The following is a 17,782-nucleotide window of genomic DNA, read 5'->3' on the forward strand; positions in this document are numbered from 1 at the left end:
AGCACGTTCATAAACAGTTGCCACGTAATTTCAACATCTATTTACAGATGTTCCTGAAAGCAACTCAAACACCTCTTGTTTCCTGATTGGCAAGGAAACATGTCATGTGCTTCGTTGTTTGTTGGGGACTTCTCTTCCGTCAGTGAAAATGAAACAATTGGATCAAAATCATTCGTGATCTCAGGTTTAATATTAATCTTTGGCTAGGTCCTGACTTTATTTGAAGATGCATTATATTGCGTTCAATTCCCACACGTAAAGCTTCGATGCAGTGGTTCTCAATGTATTTGACCTGGGGCACCCTGTTCGATGACGTCAGAGCAGTGGTGGGCCAGTTTTAAATTTTCTAAACATTTCGCTTCCGCTGTGATTCATGTGTTTCTTATAACTAGGCTGAAATGTTCTTCTGCAATTGACAATATTTCCTGGCCTATTTAGTTATTTTTTTGTATATTTTTTGGAAGCGCTTTGCCGCAGGCACCAAGTTGATCACCAATTACACAATAAAACGTATTCTATACTTGAAATGTGTGTTTGTCACTGTATGTGCTTTGGTGCGATCTATTTTCTAACTTGATCAATTTTGCCTCATTTTTGGTTGCTTACCGTTGTTTCATTCTTTCCCATGACTGCCCTCAACCAATTAACAAGTACAGACAATGTTTATCTCAATACTGATTATTTTATTTGATTCGTGGGAAGTTTACACGAAGTATATTAACTTGCATGGCAAACTGTGATGGTGGCATCGAAAGTGGTTTTAATAATTGGTTTGAGCAAGTTGTTCAATACCATTCAATGTATTACAACAAGAACTCTTACGACACACAAACAGTTCGTTTAACCGACAAACAGATTTAATTGGAAAATAAAATGATGTCTGCGTTTATGTGTGATAAAATATATTTTCAATGAAACTGCGAAAATGGGGTTAAAGGTTTGATGAACAATCGAACCACAACAACCGTTGAATATTTACAAAATTATAAAAAAAAACATTCCAAAAAAGATCACAGCCCCACAACTTTATCCTAAGTTAAGGCCTGTATGGACCACAGTTATCCATTGTTACACAAATCTTCATCACTTATTAAACCATGGTTTGTTTGAACAAATATATTCTTGTGATTTGTTTCTTATCGGTCGCATACACATATAGGGTTGTTTGTTGGGTGAATCCCCATTTCCTTTGCCGTCACGGGCAAGTATGACGTCATTGACGTAGATGTGATCAGGGCGTGGATTCAGTGACGTGTTGTTTACGTCATAGTGAATGGGATGGATCGCTTCATATTGGTTGTTCGCCTCTTCATATGATTGGACGCTAAAAATATATAGTGGTTACTTTTAATTATTCCAACTTAGCACTGAATTTTGAACGAAAATATGTTAGTGGAATTATTAATATTTTCGTTAAATAATGAAAGACCGATTTATATTGGCTGGAAAAAGAACGTCGTTATTACAAACCTCACTGGCAACAAAACTTTTGGGACACCAGCGACTTACTTATAATATCCATGATCCTCCACTACGCGTGGTACAGTGGAAACTGATGGTTTGTCAGTTGAACGTTTCTTAATTCTCCAACCACGTTTTCGATACAGAAACAACATTACTACCAATGTTGACAGAAGAAGAAAACCAACAATTCCACCAACTACTGCACCGACGTTTGTTTCCGTTTCTTGTGATTTCACAATCAAGGTCGATGTTTGATCAAAATTTGACGTAGATGTTTTCGTTGGTTGGAAAATCGAACTGGTTTGTTGAGGTTTCACAATCAAGGTCGATGTTTGGTCAGAATTTGGCGTGAATATTTTCGTTGGTGGGAAGGTCGAACTGGTTTGTTGAGGTTTCACAATCAAGGTCGATGATTGGTCAGAATTTGAGGTGAATGTATTCGTTGGTGGGAAGGTCGAACTGGTTTCTTGAGATTTAACAATCCCTGATGTTAATACTGATCGATCTGTTGACGAAGTGACGGTTGGCTGTTCTTTTGTAGTTGTCACACGTTTTGTGATAGTTTTTGATGTCGGCGTTTCTGAAATCTTTTGGCAGATGAAGGCTTTCTTTTCCGTGCAAGGATGTATTTTTCTCTCGTTTCCCTGCGTAATGTAACACTCATTGCGTTGCATCTCTCTTGTCACTGACGACACCCAATATTCTCCACCTCCGGGGAAACAATTGTTTAGTTCATCAAGTGTTTGTTGAGAGTTAGCCTTTGCGAGTCCATCCAATCTAAAACCTTTGCAATAATCATTTGCGTCCATCTGTGATCTGTGTTCGTTGTAAACTTGATAAGTTACATTCCCAACTGTACACGCCGTCTTCATTTTTAAGTTTTAACCAAGTTGTCCGCATTAAACCTAGCGTTAAACCTGTTGAAAAGCGCCTTTGCGGTGTTTTCAACAAATGTTGTTTTCGCAATGCTTTGCCAACCCTACCAGTCACAACACCACATTCAACAGCTCACTGGAATTGTTTGCAAACAACTTCATGAAGGCGAAAAAATCTACTGCAAGTTGTTTATAGACCAACCCAAGCACGTTCAGAAACAGTTGCCACGTACTTAAAGCATCTATGTACAGTTTTGTCTGAAAACTACTCAATCGCTTCTTGTTTCCTGGTTGGCAATGAATCATCTCACGTGTTTAGGGTTTACTGCGTACTTCTCTTCCTTCAGTGAAGAGGAAACAATTTGATCAAAATCATTCGTGATCGAGCCAAGTTTATTTTAAATCTTTGACCAGACCCTGACTTCTGAGTTTATTTAAGTTTGCGTGCAATATCCACACGTAACGCTTTGATGTAATGGTTCCCAATATATTTGACATGAGGTACCCTGTTCGATGACGTCAGAGCAGTTGTGGGCCAGTTTTAGTTTTCCGAAATATTCCACTTCCGCTGTCATTCATGTTTTTCTTATTCCAAGGGGTGAAATGTTTTTCTGCAATTGAGCAGATTTCCTGGCCTATATAGTTATTTTTTGGAAGCGCTTTGCCGCGGGCACACAGTTGAGAACCAGTACTTTAATAAAACCAATTACACAATAAAACGTATCCAAAAATTCAAACTTGTGTTTGTCACTCTATGTGCTCTGATGCGACCTTTTTACCCGCATTGATCGATTTTGCCTCATTTTTGGTCAGTGACCGTTGTTTCATTTTTTCCATGACTTCCCTCAACCAATTAACAACAACAGACAAGGCTTTACTCAACATTCTTTGTTTAATTTGATTCGGTGGCAGTTGACACGAAGTCTATTAACTTTCATGACGAATTGAATTACACAATGTGAATTGTAGATCAACAACAAGAACTCTTGCAACACACAAACAGTTCGTTTAACCGTCAAACACATTTAAAGTGTAAATAAAATTATGTCAATGTTTATGTATGAAAAAATATATTTTTATGAAACTGCGAGAACGGAGTTAAAGTTTTGATGAACAATCGAACCACAACAACCGTTGAATATTTACAAAATTATAAAAACAAACATGCAAAAAAGTATCACAGCCCAACAAGTTTACTTCAGGTTAGAGTCTGTATGAATCACATTTATCCATTGTTACACAAATCTTCATCACTTATTAAACCATGGTTTGTTTGAACAAATATATTCTTGTGATTTGTTTCTTATCGGTCGCATACACATATAGGGTTGTTCGTTGGGTGAATCCCCATTTCCTTTGCCGTCACGTGCAAGTATGACGTCATTGACGTAGATGTGGTCGGGGCGAGGACCTAGTGACGTGTTGTTTACGTCATAGTGAATGGGATGGATCGTTTCATATTGGTTGTTCATCTCTACATATGATTGGACGCTAAAAATAAATAGTGGTTACATTGTATTATTCCAACGTACTACTGAGTTTTGAACGAAAATATGTTAGTGGAATTATGAATATTTTCGTTAAATAATGAAAGACCGATTTATAGTAGCTGGAAAAAGAGCATCGTTATTACAAACCTCACTGGCAACAAAACTTGTAGGACATCAGCGACTTACTTATAATATCCATGATCCTCCACTACGCGTGGTACAGTGGAAACTGATGGTTTGTCAGTTGAACGTTTCTTAATTCTCCAACTACGTTTTCGACACAGAAACAACATTAATACCAATGTTGACAGAAGAAGAAAACCAACAATTCCACCAACTACTGCACCGACGTTAGTTTCCGTTTCTTGTGATTTCAAAATCAGAGTCGATGTTTGGTCAGAATTTGGCGTGAAGGTTTTCGTTGGTGGGAAGGTCGAACTGGTTTGTTGAGGTTTCACAATCAAGGTCGATGTTTGGTCAGAATTTGACGTGAAGGTTTTCGTTGGTGGGAAGGTCGAACTGGTTTGTTGAGGTTTCACAATCAAGGTCGATGTTTGGTCAGAATTTGACGTGAATATTTTCGTTGGTGGGAAGGTCGAACTGGTTTCTTGAGATTTAACAATCCCTGATGTAAATACTGATCGATCTGTTGACGAAGTGACGGTTGGCTGTTCTTTTGTAGTTGTCACACGTTTTGTGATAGTTTTTGCTGTCGGCGTTTCTGAAATCTTTTCGCAGATGAAGGCTTTCCTGTCCGTGCAAGGATGTCTTTTTCTCTCGTTTCCCTGCGTAATGTAACACTCATTACGTTGCGTCTCTCTTATCACTGACGACACCCAATATTCTCCACCTCCGGGGAAACAATTGTTTAGTTCATCAAGTGTTTGTTGAGAGTTAGCTTTTGCGAGTCCATTCAATCCAAAACCTTTGCAATGATCATTTGCGTCCTTCTGTGATCTGTGTTCGTTGTAAACTTGATAAGTTACATTCCCAACTGTACACGCCGTCTTCATTTTTAATTTTTAACCGCGTTGCCCGGATTAAACCCAGCGTTAAACCTGTTGTAAAGCGCCTTTGCGATGTTTTGTACAAACGTTATTTTCGCAATGCTTTGCCAACCCTACCAGTCACAACACCACATTCAACAGCTCACTGGAATTGTTGCAAACAACTTGATGAAGGCGACAAAATCTACTGCAAGTTATTTATAGACCAACCAAAGCACGTTCAGAAACAGTTGCCACGTAAGCATCTATGTACAGTTTTGTCTGAAAACTACTCAACCGCCTCTTGTTTCCTAGTTGGCAATGAATCATCTCACGTGTTTAGGGTTTACTGCGTACTTCTCTTCCTTCAGTGAAGAGGAAACAATTTGATCAAAATCTTTCGTGATGGAGCCAAGTTTATTTTAAATCTTTGACCAGACCCTGACTTCTGAGTTTATTTAAGTTTGCGTGCAATATCCACACGTAACGCTTTGATGTAATGGTTCCCAATATATTTGACATGAGGTACCCTGTTCGATGACGTCAGAGCAGTTGATGGCCAGTTTTAGTTTCCCGAAACATTCCACTTCCGCTGTCATTCATGTTTTTCTTATTCCAAGGGTGAAATGTTTTTCTGCAATTGAGCAGATTTCCTGGCCTATATAGTTATTTTTTGGAAGCGCTTTGACGCGGGAACCAAGTTGAGAACCAGTACTTTAATAAAACCAATTACACAATAAAACGTATCCAAAAATTCAAACTTGTGTTTGTCACTCTATGTGCTTTGATGCGATCTTTTTACCTGCATTGATCGATTTAGCCTCATTTTTGGTCAGTGACCGTTGTTTCACTTTTTCCATGACTTCCCTCAACCAATTAACAAAAACAGACAATGCTTTACTCAATATTGATTATTTTATTTGGAACGTGGGAAGTTAATACAAAAGTCTATTAACTTGCATGGCAAACAGAATTACACAATATGAATTGTAGTGTAGCGACAACGACGCACGACACGCAGGCACTAATTCTTTCTTTATGCTTTCTTGTTCACCTGTGTATCTGTGGTTGTATTGTTTTTTGCTGAGTGTATGCGCGTCTCAGCATCGTTTTAGCCCGTTTATTAAAGAGAATCTCATATAGCGAACCAACGTGAGAGACTTTGGTTTTAGTGGTGAGCCGTTACTGCAGGGTCCGGACCGAAGTAGGAAATAATTCCGTGACAGTAGCATCGAAAGTGCTTTCAATAATTAGCATGTGAAAGTTCTTCAATACTTTTCAATGTAATATGTTGTGTACATTAACAACAAGAACTATTACAACACACAAACAGTTCGTTTAACCGACAAACAGGTTTGATGGGTAAATAGAATTATGTCCGTGTTTATGTGCGATAAAATATATTTTCAATAAAACTGCGAAAATGTGATTAAAGGTTTGATGAACAATGGAACCACAACAACCGTTGAATATTTACAAAATTATAAAAAAAAACAGCATGCAAAAAAAATTAGCACAGCCCCATAAGTTTAATCTAGGCGACAGTCTGTATGGATCACAGTTATCCATTGTTACACAAATCTTCATCACTTATTAAACCATGGTTTGTTTGAACAAATATATTCTTGTGATTTGTTTCTTATCGGTCGCATACACATATAGGGTTGTTTGTTGGGTGAATCCCCATTTCCTTTGCCGTCACGTGCAAGTATGACGTCATTGACGTAGATGTGGTCGGGGCGTGGATTCAGTGACGTGTTGTTTACGTCATAGTAAACGGGATGGATCGTTTCGTATTGGTTGTTCATCTTTTCATATGATTGGACGCTAAAAATAAATAGTGGTTACTTTGTATTATTCCAACGTACTACTGAGTTTTGAACGAAAATATGTTAGTGGAATTATTAATATTTTCTTTAAATAATGAAAGACCGATTTATATTGGCTGGAAAAAGAGCATCGTTATTACAAACCTCACTGGCAACAAAACTTTTAGGTCACCAGCGACTTACTTATAATATCCATGATCCTCCACTACACGTGGTACAGTGGAAACTGATGGTTTGTCAGTTGAACGTTTCTTAATTCTCCAACTACGTTTTCGACACAGAAACAACATTAATACCAATGTTGACAGAAGAAGAAAACCAACAATTCCACCAACTACTGCACCGACGTTAGTTTCCGTTTCTTGTGATTTCCAAATCAGAGTCGATGTTTGGTCAGAATTTGACATGAAGGGTTTCGTTGGTGGGAAGGTCGAACTGGTTTCTTGAGATTTAACAATCCCTGATGTAAATACTGATCGATCTGTTGACGAAGTGACGGTTGGCTGTTCTTTTGTAGTTGTCACACGTTTTGTGGTAGTTTTTGCTGTCGGCGTTTCTGAAATCTTTTGGCAGATGAAGGCTTTCTTTTCCGTGCAAGGATGTTTTTTTCTCTCGTTTCCCTGCGTAATGTAACACTCATTGCGTTGCGTCTCTCCTGCCACTGACGACACCCAATATTCTCCACCTCCGGGGAAACAATTGTTTAGTTCATCAAGTGTTTGTTGAGAGTTAGCCTTTGCGAGTCCATCAAATCCAAAACCGTTGCAATAATCATTTGCGTCCTTCTGTGATTTGTGTTCGTTGTAAACTTGATAAGTTACATTCCCAACTGTACACGCCGTCTTCATTTTTAAGTTTTAACCAAGTTGTCCGCATTAAACCTAGCGTTAAACCTGTTGTGAAGCGCCGTAAGATGTTTTCATCTGATTTTCTTTTTCCAATGCTTTGCCAATTCTATTATTCACAATACCACATTCAACAGCTCACAACTAACTACAATTGCTTGCAAACAACTTGGTTGAGGCAAAAAATTCTTTTGCTTCCAATCTACTGCAAGTTATTTATAGACAGAGCCAAGCTCGTTCAGAAACAGTTGCCACGTAATTACAACATCTATTTACAGTTGTGCCTGAAAACTACTGAACCACCTCTTGTTTCCTGGTTGGCAAGGAAACATGTCACGTGCTTATTGTTTACTAGGGATCTTGCTAGGTTTAATGTAAATCTTTGGCCAAGCCTTGGTTTCATTTTAAAAGTTTTTCGCCTTCATACCAACACGCTTTTCTTTAATAAATTACATTACTGAGCAGTAAAACCTGACAAAACTCCCATGTGAGTCCATTACTGTAATTACAAACACATGTTCATAAAATTTCGTAAAATATATCTTTAATTCAGCCTGATGTGGCAAGTCGCATAATAGCTATGGCCATTAAATTATTAACTGCGCATTTATTCTCGAGTGTTCCCTTTAAAATTGCAAACGCCTCCTATGGGGAACTGGTGCCTCCTGTAAACACCACTGACTTATACCAAAAGTTCATCCATTTGGGAAGTTTATTTTTTTGATAGTGATTTGTACTCCAAATGGGACCTGGATTTCTTTTTCATCACATTCTGACTATACTCAGTCATATGATTCCCGGCCGGTCGGTATCTTGCCACAATGTAATAAACTCCTTCCGGGCTTTTCGCGATTCCAGCTCCCATTTCTACTGTTGACTTCCATACAAGTTTTGTGAACTCACCTGTATTTTAAACCTTATGTTGAACAATTGATTACACGACCCACAAAAATACTTGATTTGAAAAAACGTTTATGTTCTAAAGTTGTAAGTATGACAGTTGTAACGTCTTTTAGCCACACACAAATCTGCATATATATTCAGAAAACGTTAACTGAAACATACAAAACGATTAAAAGCACGTTGAAAATATGACTTGCGTTGGAAAAATTTTGATCACCGGGAAGGCCGACTGTTGTGATTGATTATTTGTGAACAGCTAATTCCTTACGTTGACGGAAATTGTTATTATTCTGCGTGAAGTATGTTTAGTTTATTATTACACTGAGACTATGGCCTAAACAGTACTGTTCATTACAGTGTGAAACTGTTGCACCACTTTTGGCAACAAACCCAAACAGAAATGCCACGATAATATTTTAATCATACTTGTTCCTGGCTTCCTTCCAGGTTTTCCAGTCTCATACTTCCGTCTCTGCTTGTACCACTTCCTCGTCACGTATCCAGCTTTTGATCGCTTCCAGCCTGTTATTTTGTACAAGCTCTCTCCGTCCCCGTGTCGCGTCTCAGTGTCTGCGTGCTTTAATTTTCCATCCTTAGCAAGCTGTTCAGCCCACCTAATCCAATAATATCATGGTGTAACAATGAGTCGTCGTCTTAATGCGAGTGTTCATACATACAGCAACATACATACGGTGTATTATTTTTCTAATATATTTTTTTATTGCTTTTAGTTTTAATGCACTGATGAAACCTAACAGGTCGAAACAGTGGCCCCTCTCTTATGATCCAATACCCATATAGGTCCTTAAGGGGATCGGTTTAACCTTCCTCGGTCATCTCACTTGATTTCGGTCAAAGTTTATAATATCATGTTGCTGTTATTGTCAGGCGTATTGTATTTTGGTTGTGTGTTCCACCATTACCGTAGGAAGCATATCAGAATAGCAAGTGAAACGTCGGTCAATAAAAGTTACATTTAATTGTGCCAGAAGAACAGATTAATTACAATAGAGTTCGTAATATTGGGTGTAGCCTACAGAGCCAAGGCATGTGCGGTGCAAATGTTTTTAGAACTTCGTGAAGATGGGTAGGCTTTTACTTATTATGTTATTAGGTGTGATTTGTGTGCAATCTTTAAATAATAATCCAAGGATACCAAGAACATCCATCGCAAACAACAACGGAACCCAAGGTAACTCGATTGTTGTGTAACTGAATATTTATGAACGTTTTGTAATAACGAAACAGCAAGACTGTGTGGTCTCTGCAACATATCAAAGCATTTAAAGAAGTACGTTTGGAAGTTTTATATATAAATAACACTTTTTCAGAAATGCCGAGTTGGACTGATCCAAGATCCATGAGAAAAACGTATTATGCAGAACCTACAGGAAACCTTGTGCGATTTCAGTGCAATTCTGAAGGGACACGACCAATTATCACTACTTGGTATAAGAATGGGAAATTGCTCATGAAATCTTCGAGGGTAGGAGGTTATAAGGTCAGTGAAAGGGCTGATTTACTTTTAAACCAGAAATTTGTTACCTTTTGTAAAAACGATCTATTACAAGCCATCGTACCTAACATGGATTAGGCGCAAAATTGTTTCCACAATGTTGCGAGTAGTAGTGCAGCTGCCCAAGTGTGTAAAATGTTTGATTTCTGTGTGATAAAACTCGACAAAATTTACATAAAAGTAGATTTCCTCCTAATGGTACTATGAAATAGTTAAGTGTGTTGGATGAAGTTTGTGAGACTGCATTGATTTAAAAACACAGTTTACACAAGTTAAAAGACGGCATGCAAATCTTGGAGAAAGACGGTGTCGAATTTTGAAGCAGTGATTCGTAACTGTTTTGTTGACACACCTTTGTAATCGCAAGCAAGTTTTCGTACACCCTACAGCTTGTATTGCAGTATATTAAAATCAAAAAATCAAATCATGTTTATTTTGCAAAAAAGCAACTACGCGTAAGAACAATATACAAATAAATGAAATGGCATGGGCACCGATAAAACTATAAACATTGTCGAGTCAGGCGCTCATATAAAGGTGATTTCCTCACGGAGAATCACCGTCTGCTGTAGGATCGCAGTATATTAGGCTATATAACCAAACCTAAAAACTACGCCTGACCATCATTTGAGTACAACCTTACGAACTACATCTAAATCTTTTCGGTGCAGTTCCGACAAATGGATTGTTAGTTTTGATTTTTAGTGGCAGTAGAAAGAGTCATAACACCTACGTTGCAAGTCGTTAAAATTCAAATTCCCCGTAAATCAGAGAAGTAAAATGGTTCTGTTGTTTGGTACTTAGTATAGGGTACCCAACGGATCGACGGTCAACCACCTCTTGTTTCCTGACTGGCAAGGAAACATGTCACGTGTTTTGGAGTTTACTGGAGACTTCTCTTCCGTCAGTGAAGATGAAACAATTTGATTAAAATCATTCGTGATCGAGCCAAGTTTAATCTGAATCTTTGGCCAGACCCTGACTTTTGAGTTTAATTAAGTTTGCGTTCAATATCCACACGTAACGCTTCGATGCAGTAGTTCTCATTGTATTTAACCTGGTACACCCTGTTCGATGACGTCACAGCAGTCGTGGCAATTTTAATTTTCTGAAATATTCTGCTTTCGCTAAGTTTCTAGATTGCTTTATAAGAAGGTTGATTGTTCAACTACAATTGAGCATATTGCCAGACTTATGTAGTTTATTTGTTTTTTGTAGCGTATTCTGAAGTTTCGGCGGACAACCGGTTGAGAAACAGTATTTTCTTAAAATTAATTACACAATAAAATCTAGCCTAAAATCAATATGTGTGTTTGTCACTGTATGTGCTTCTGTAGCGAAAACGAGAAAATAATTCCGTGACACTTCTGTACGATCTTTTTCATGCCTTAATACATTTTGCCTCATTTTTGGTTGCTTTCCGTTGTTTCATTTTTTCAACGACTGCCCTCAATTAACAAAAACAGACAATGTTTTACTCAATATTAATTATTAAATTTGGTTCAGTGGCAGTTCATAAAAAGTATACTAACTTTCATCACACAATGCGAATTGTAGGATTGAAAGTGGTGTCAATAATTGGTTTGAGAATGTGGTGTAATACTGTTCAGTGTATTACGTTGTGTACATTAACAACAAGAACTATTACAACATACAAACAGTTCGTTTAACCGACAAACAGATTTAATGGGTAAATAAAATTATGTCTGTGTTGATGTGTGATAAAATATTATTTCAATGAAACTGCGAAAACGGATTAAAGGTTTGATGAACAATCGAACCACAACAACCGTTTAATATTTACAAAAACAAAAAAACATGCTAAACAATATCACAGCCCCACAAGTTTATCCTAAGTTAAGGTCTGTATGGACCACAGTTATCCATTGTTACACAAATCTTCATCACTTATTAAACCATGGTTTGTTTGAACAAATATATTCTTGTGATTTGTTTCTTATCGGTCGCATACACATATAGGGTTGTTCGTTGGGTGAATCCCCATTTCCTTTGCCGTCACGTGCAAGTATGACGTCATTGACGTAGATGTGGTCGGGGCGTGGATTCAGTGACGTGTTGTTTACGTCATAGTAAACGGGATGGATCATTTCATATTGGTTGTTCATCTTTTCATATGATTGGACGCTAAAAATAAATAGTGGTTACTTTGTATTATTCCAACTTACTACTGAGTTTTGAACGAAAATATGTTAGTGGAATTATTAATATTTTCGTTAAATAATGAAAGACCGATTTATATTGGCTGGAAAAAGAGCATCGTTATTACAAACCTCACTGGCAACAAAACTTTTAGGACACCAGCGACTTACTTATAATATCCATGATCCTCCACTACACGTGGTACAGTGGAAACTGATGATTTGTCAGTTGAACGTTTCTTAATTCTCCAACCACGTTTTCGGCACAGAAACAAAATTAATACCAATGTTAACAGAAGAAAAATACCAACAATTCCACCAACTACTGAACCGACGTTTATTTCCGTTTCTTGTGATTTCACAATCAGGGTCGATGTTTGGTCAAAATTTGACGTGAATGTTTTCGTTGGTGGGAAGGTCGAACTGGTTTGTTGAGGTTTCACAATCAAGGTCGATGTTTGGTCAGAATTTGACGTGAATGTATTCGCTGGTGGGAAGGTCGAACTGGTTTCTTGAGATTTAACAATCCCTGATGTTAATACTGATCGATCTGTTGACGAAGTGACGGTTGGCTGTTCTTTTGTAGTTGTCACACGTTTTGTGGTAGTTTTTGCTGTCGGCGTTTCTGAAATCTTTTGGCAGATGAAGGCTTTCCTGTCCGTGCAAGGATGTCTTTTTCTCTCGTTTCCCTGCGTAATGTAACACTCTTTGCGTTGCGTCTCTTCTGTCACTGACGACACCCAATATTCTCCACCTCCGGGGAAACAATTGTTTAGTTCATCAAGTGTTTGTTGAGAGTTAGCCTTTGCGAGTCCATCCAATTTAGAACCTTTGCAATAATCATTTGCGTCCTTCTGTGATTTGTGTTCGTTGTAAACTTGATAAGTTACATTCCCAACTCTACACGTCGTCTTCATTTTTAAGTTTTAACCAAGTTGTCCGCATTAAACCTAGCGTTAAACCTGTTGTGAAACGCCGTAAGATGTTTTCATCTGATTTTCTTTTTGCAATGCTTTGCCAATTCTATTATTCACAATACCACATTCAACAGCTCACAACTAACTACAATTGCTTGCAAACAACTTGGTTGAGGCAAAGAAATCTTTTGCTTCCAATCTACTGCAAGCTATTTATAGACAGAGCCAAGCACGTTCAGAAACAGTTGCCACGTAATTACAACATCTATTTACAGTTGTGCCTGAAAACTACTGAACCACCTCTTGTTTCCTGGTTGGCAACTTGTTTACTAGGGATCTTGCTAGGGTTGATGTAAATCTTTGGCCAAGCCTTGGTTTCATTTAAAAAGTTTTTCGCTTTCATACCAACACGCTTTTCTTTAATAAATTACATTACTGAGCTGTAAAACCTGACAAAACTCCTTTGCGTGTCCATTACTGTAAACTTCGATTTATTACAATTACAACGTAAAATATAACTTTAATTCATCCTTATGTGGCAAGTCGCATAATAGCTATGGCCATTAAATTATTAACTGCCCGTTTATTCTCGAGTGCTCCCTTTAAAATTGCAAAAGCCTCCAATGGCGAACTGGTGCCTACTGTAAACACCACTGACTTATACCAAAAGTTCATTCATTTGGGAAGTTTATTTTTATGGTGATTTGTATTCCAAATAGAACCTGGATTTCTTTTTTATCACATTCTGGCTATACTCAGTCATTTGATTCCCGGCCGGTCGGTATCTTGCCACAATGTAATAAACTCCTTCCGGGCTTTTCGCGATTCCAGCTCCCATTTCTACTTCCATACAAGTTGTGTGAACTCACCTGTATTTTAAACCTTCTGTTGAACAATTGAGTACACATCCCACAAAAATACTTTGATTTGAAAAAACGTTTATGTTCTAAAGTTCTAAGTATGACAGTTGTAACGCCTTTAAGCCACACACAAATCTGAATATATATTCAGAAACCGTTAACTGAAACATACAAAACGATTAAAAGCACGTTGAAAATATGACTTGCGTTGGAAAAAATTTGATCACCGGGAAGGCCAACCGTTGTGATTGATTATTTGTGAACAACTAATTCCTTACGTTGACGGAAATTGTTATTATTCTGCGTGAAGTATGTTTAGTTTATTATTACACTGCGACTAGCCTAAACAGTACTGTTCATTACAGTGTGAAACTGTCGCACCACTTTTGGCAACAAACCCAAACAGAAATGCCACGATAATATTTTAATAATACTTGTTCCTGGCTGCCTTCCAGGTTTTCCAGCCTCATACTTCCGTCTCTGCTTGTACCACTTCCTCGTGACGTAACCAGCTTTTGACCGCTTCCAGCTTGTTATTTTGTACAAGCTCTCTCCGTCCCCTTGTCGCTTCTCTGTGTCTGCGTGCTTTAATTTACCATCCTTAGCAAGCTGGTCGACCCACCTAATCCAATGATATCAAGGCGTAACAAAGAGTCATCGTCTCAATGCGAGTGTTCATATATACAGCAACACACATACGGTGTATTATTTTTCTAATGTATTTTTTTATTCTTTTAGTTCTAATGCACGTGGCCGCGGAACATGTCATTCTTATTACTTATAGGCAAACAATTTCATTGTATCTACTTTTACATTAAAATAGATCAGCAGAGAGGGTCACTGTTCGACCTATAGGGTCTCATCTCTCTCCGCTCGGTCTTCTGACTAACCGAAACTTTAACAGTCACTGAGTTGCACTGATGAAACCTAACAGGTCGCAACAGTGGCCCCTCTCTGTTGCTCACTTCAATCTACTTACTCCTGTGCGTCCTTGCAAAGTTCTTCGCTTACTCTGAGGGGATCGGTGAAGTGTCTCTTCCTGTATCGGTTGTGAATCTTCAGCATCTCCTGAGCAAATCTGCTCACCACTAAATCCCTGCGAAAGGTTTGTGGTAAGTCCTGTTTTTCGCACACAAGCATGACATGAAAAATTGCATCAAGCTGGTCTACTATCTGGGTTTCTAAACAGATATATTCAAGCTAAATTTTGTCCAGTCACTTGATTAGTATCACGTAGGTGGAAATAACAATAAGTTTTGTGTGTAAACATCATGCAGCTTATTTTGTTCGGCAATGGAAGCCCATTTAGCGGAAAGAACAGTGTTGGTGAAAACATTACATGAAACTACTATTCCGAATGTGCATATAATCTAAGTTAGTTCTACTCCAACAATTACAACCATAAACTATTCCTCCAACATTAAGCAAGAACCAACATACTTACGGGGTAATTTGCATTCCACCGACTGCTTCAATCCTCTGCTGTCACGATAACGCCTTATCTGTCCATTCATTTGTTAGTGTGCAACTGTTACAGGCACAATGCAATACACTGTGACATCCTGTACGCGCACGTTCTTTCTCCCATTAAACCTCACGTCCGTATTTATCGTGTTGTTTGCTGCAACAACTTCTCTACCTTACTTCCTTTATCGTGTTATGATTTTGATAAATAGCCGTCCGCACAACTGGTGTTGTGGTGTATTAGGGTACGGGGTTTCTGATCTCCAATCCACTGGAATTGTACTTGCAATTCATGTATAATAGGTTTCCTATGATAAAGTTATCCCAGTGTACTTTATGCTTAAATTTTTATATGCTGTGTTTATGTTGGACAAACAACAGCTTTAAAGATGGTAAAGTTTGCATCTCGTCCTAAACTCCGGGTTTTGTTTTCACAATATCCAACCAATCAGACGTACAGTGTTACAGTTAGGAAAATCATTTCCATCATTTTCTCTCAGGTTTTAACAAACCGGGATGACGTTTTGAAAATGTCTCGGTTTTATGTAAGTTTCAAAAAGTTGAAAAAAAATTGTGACATTTCAAAAAAACTTACCAATCTTTCTTGTAACCGAATATGAATTTCAGCATTAGCTCGCGAACAACACTGTAAGCAGACGACAGGGAGCTGGAGGAAATGAGCTGTTGGTCTTTTAATTTGGGGAAAAACAACCACAGTGCTGTTCCCAAAGATATATTTCACACAGGTTTTCTTCGCATGACAAGACAGGATTTCCACTCTTTTAATGCCGTTTACTGACCTATTTGAATCAACCCAGTATCGAAAATTATTTATGTTTTGTGGGTGGTGTTGTTGCTCGATTGCTGGGACGGAAATTGTTCACCGGTCAACATGCCTAAAATTTCTGCCATGAATTCAATTGAACTTCGGTGAGGTTAAACTTATACATTCCCCAGCACAAATTACTTTTATCGTACAATGGCCACGATTAAACACGAGGATAATGGGATATTACATGGAACGGGAAACGATTTTTTTTCACTCTAGACTTTTTTGTCGGTGTTTCTCGAGCTATTGGCGTCACGCCTCGCTGCACACGTGGATGATCTGAATTTATTTGTGCAAAATATTTTTTGCGACTCTAATTTTTATCAGCTAGAGTTGTGTGACCGAAAGTTGTTTGTTCCTGATTTATGTCGTGGAGAAAAACTAACGAAAACTCGCATACTATGTTTTCGTGGTTACGGTTTCACACAATTAATACCGAAAAGTTTTATACTTATTTTCACAAGCGGTGTCTTAAAAAATGCAATTGTGCTCATATATATATGCATATATATACAAAATCATGCCTATTTTGGATTTATGTGCCTAGAAAATTTACTATAATATCCTGGAATTTGGATGGAGTTGACTGAAATCTGATATATCGGCATCAAACAACAGCGTGCTTGTTTTTATCCCATGTCGATGGTAACACAGGTTTCAGACCTTTCTCGGCAGAAAATGCACAAGAAACAATTACAAGTGGGAATGAGCTGATCACAAAGTTGGGCGGCTGATTGCCTGTATCAAGATTTTTGGCTTGCTACAGTGGAATAATGTTTAAGGGTACCGGTTTAACCTTCCCCGATCTTCTAAGTTTATTATGATGTTGTTACTGTCAGGCGTGATGTATTTTGGTTGTGTGTTCCACCATTACCATAGGAAGCCTATCAGAATAGCAGGTGAAATGTCGGCCAATAACAATTGAATTGTGCCAGAAGAACAGATTAATTAAAATAGAGTTCGTAATATTGGGTGTAGCCTACAGAGCCAAGGCACGTGTAGTGAAAAGGTATTTAGGACTTCGTGAAGATGGGTAGACTTTTACTTATTTTGTTACTAGGTGTGATTTGTGTGCAATCTTAAATTAAAAATCGAAGAGACCCTACGTTGCAAGTCGTTAAAATTCAAATTCCCTGTAAATCAGAGAAGTAAAAATGGTTCTGTTGTTTGGTACTTAGTGTAGGGTACCCAACGGATCGACGGTCAACCACCTCTTGTTTCCTGGCTGGCAAGGAAACATGTCACGTGTTTTAGAGTTTACTGGGGACTTCTCTTTCTTCAGTGAAGATGAAACAATTTGATTAAAATCATTCGTGATCGAGCCAAGTTTAATCTTAATCTTTGGCCAGACCCTTACTTTTGAGTTTAATTAAGTTTGCGTTCAATATCCACACGTAACGCTTTGGTGCAGTGGTTCTCAATGTATTTAACCTGGGGCACCCTGTTCGGTGACGTCAGAGCAGTCGTGGCAATTTTAATTTTCTGAAATATTCTGCTTCCGCTAAGTTTCTAGATTGCTTTATAAGAAGGGTGATTGTTCAACTACAATTAAGCATATTGCCAGACTTATGTAGTTTATTTGTTTTTTGGAGCGTATTCTGAAGTTTCGGCGGACAACCGGTTGAGAAACAGTATTTTATTAAAA

At 38.0% G+C, this 17,782-nt stretch overlaps 1 pseudogene; it reads right to left on the reverse strand.

Moving 5' to 3' along the window:
* Positions 1 to 13,678: 13,678 nt before the first annotated feature.
* LOC145912167 (Golgi-associated plant pathogenesis-related protein 1-like) lies at positions 13,679 to 15,352 on the reverse strand (annotated as a pseudogene).
* Positions 15,353 to 17,782: the final 2,430 nt, after the last annotated feature.

The sequence above is a fragment of the Ascidia mentula genome, chromosome 8, assembly GCF_947561715.1.
Source record: "Ascidia mentula chromosome 8, kaAscMent1.1, whole genome shotgun sequence".
NCBI lineage: Eukaryota > Metazoa > Chordata > Ascidiacea > Phlebobranchia > Ascidiidae > Ascidia > Ascidia mentula.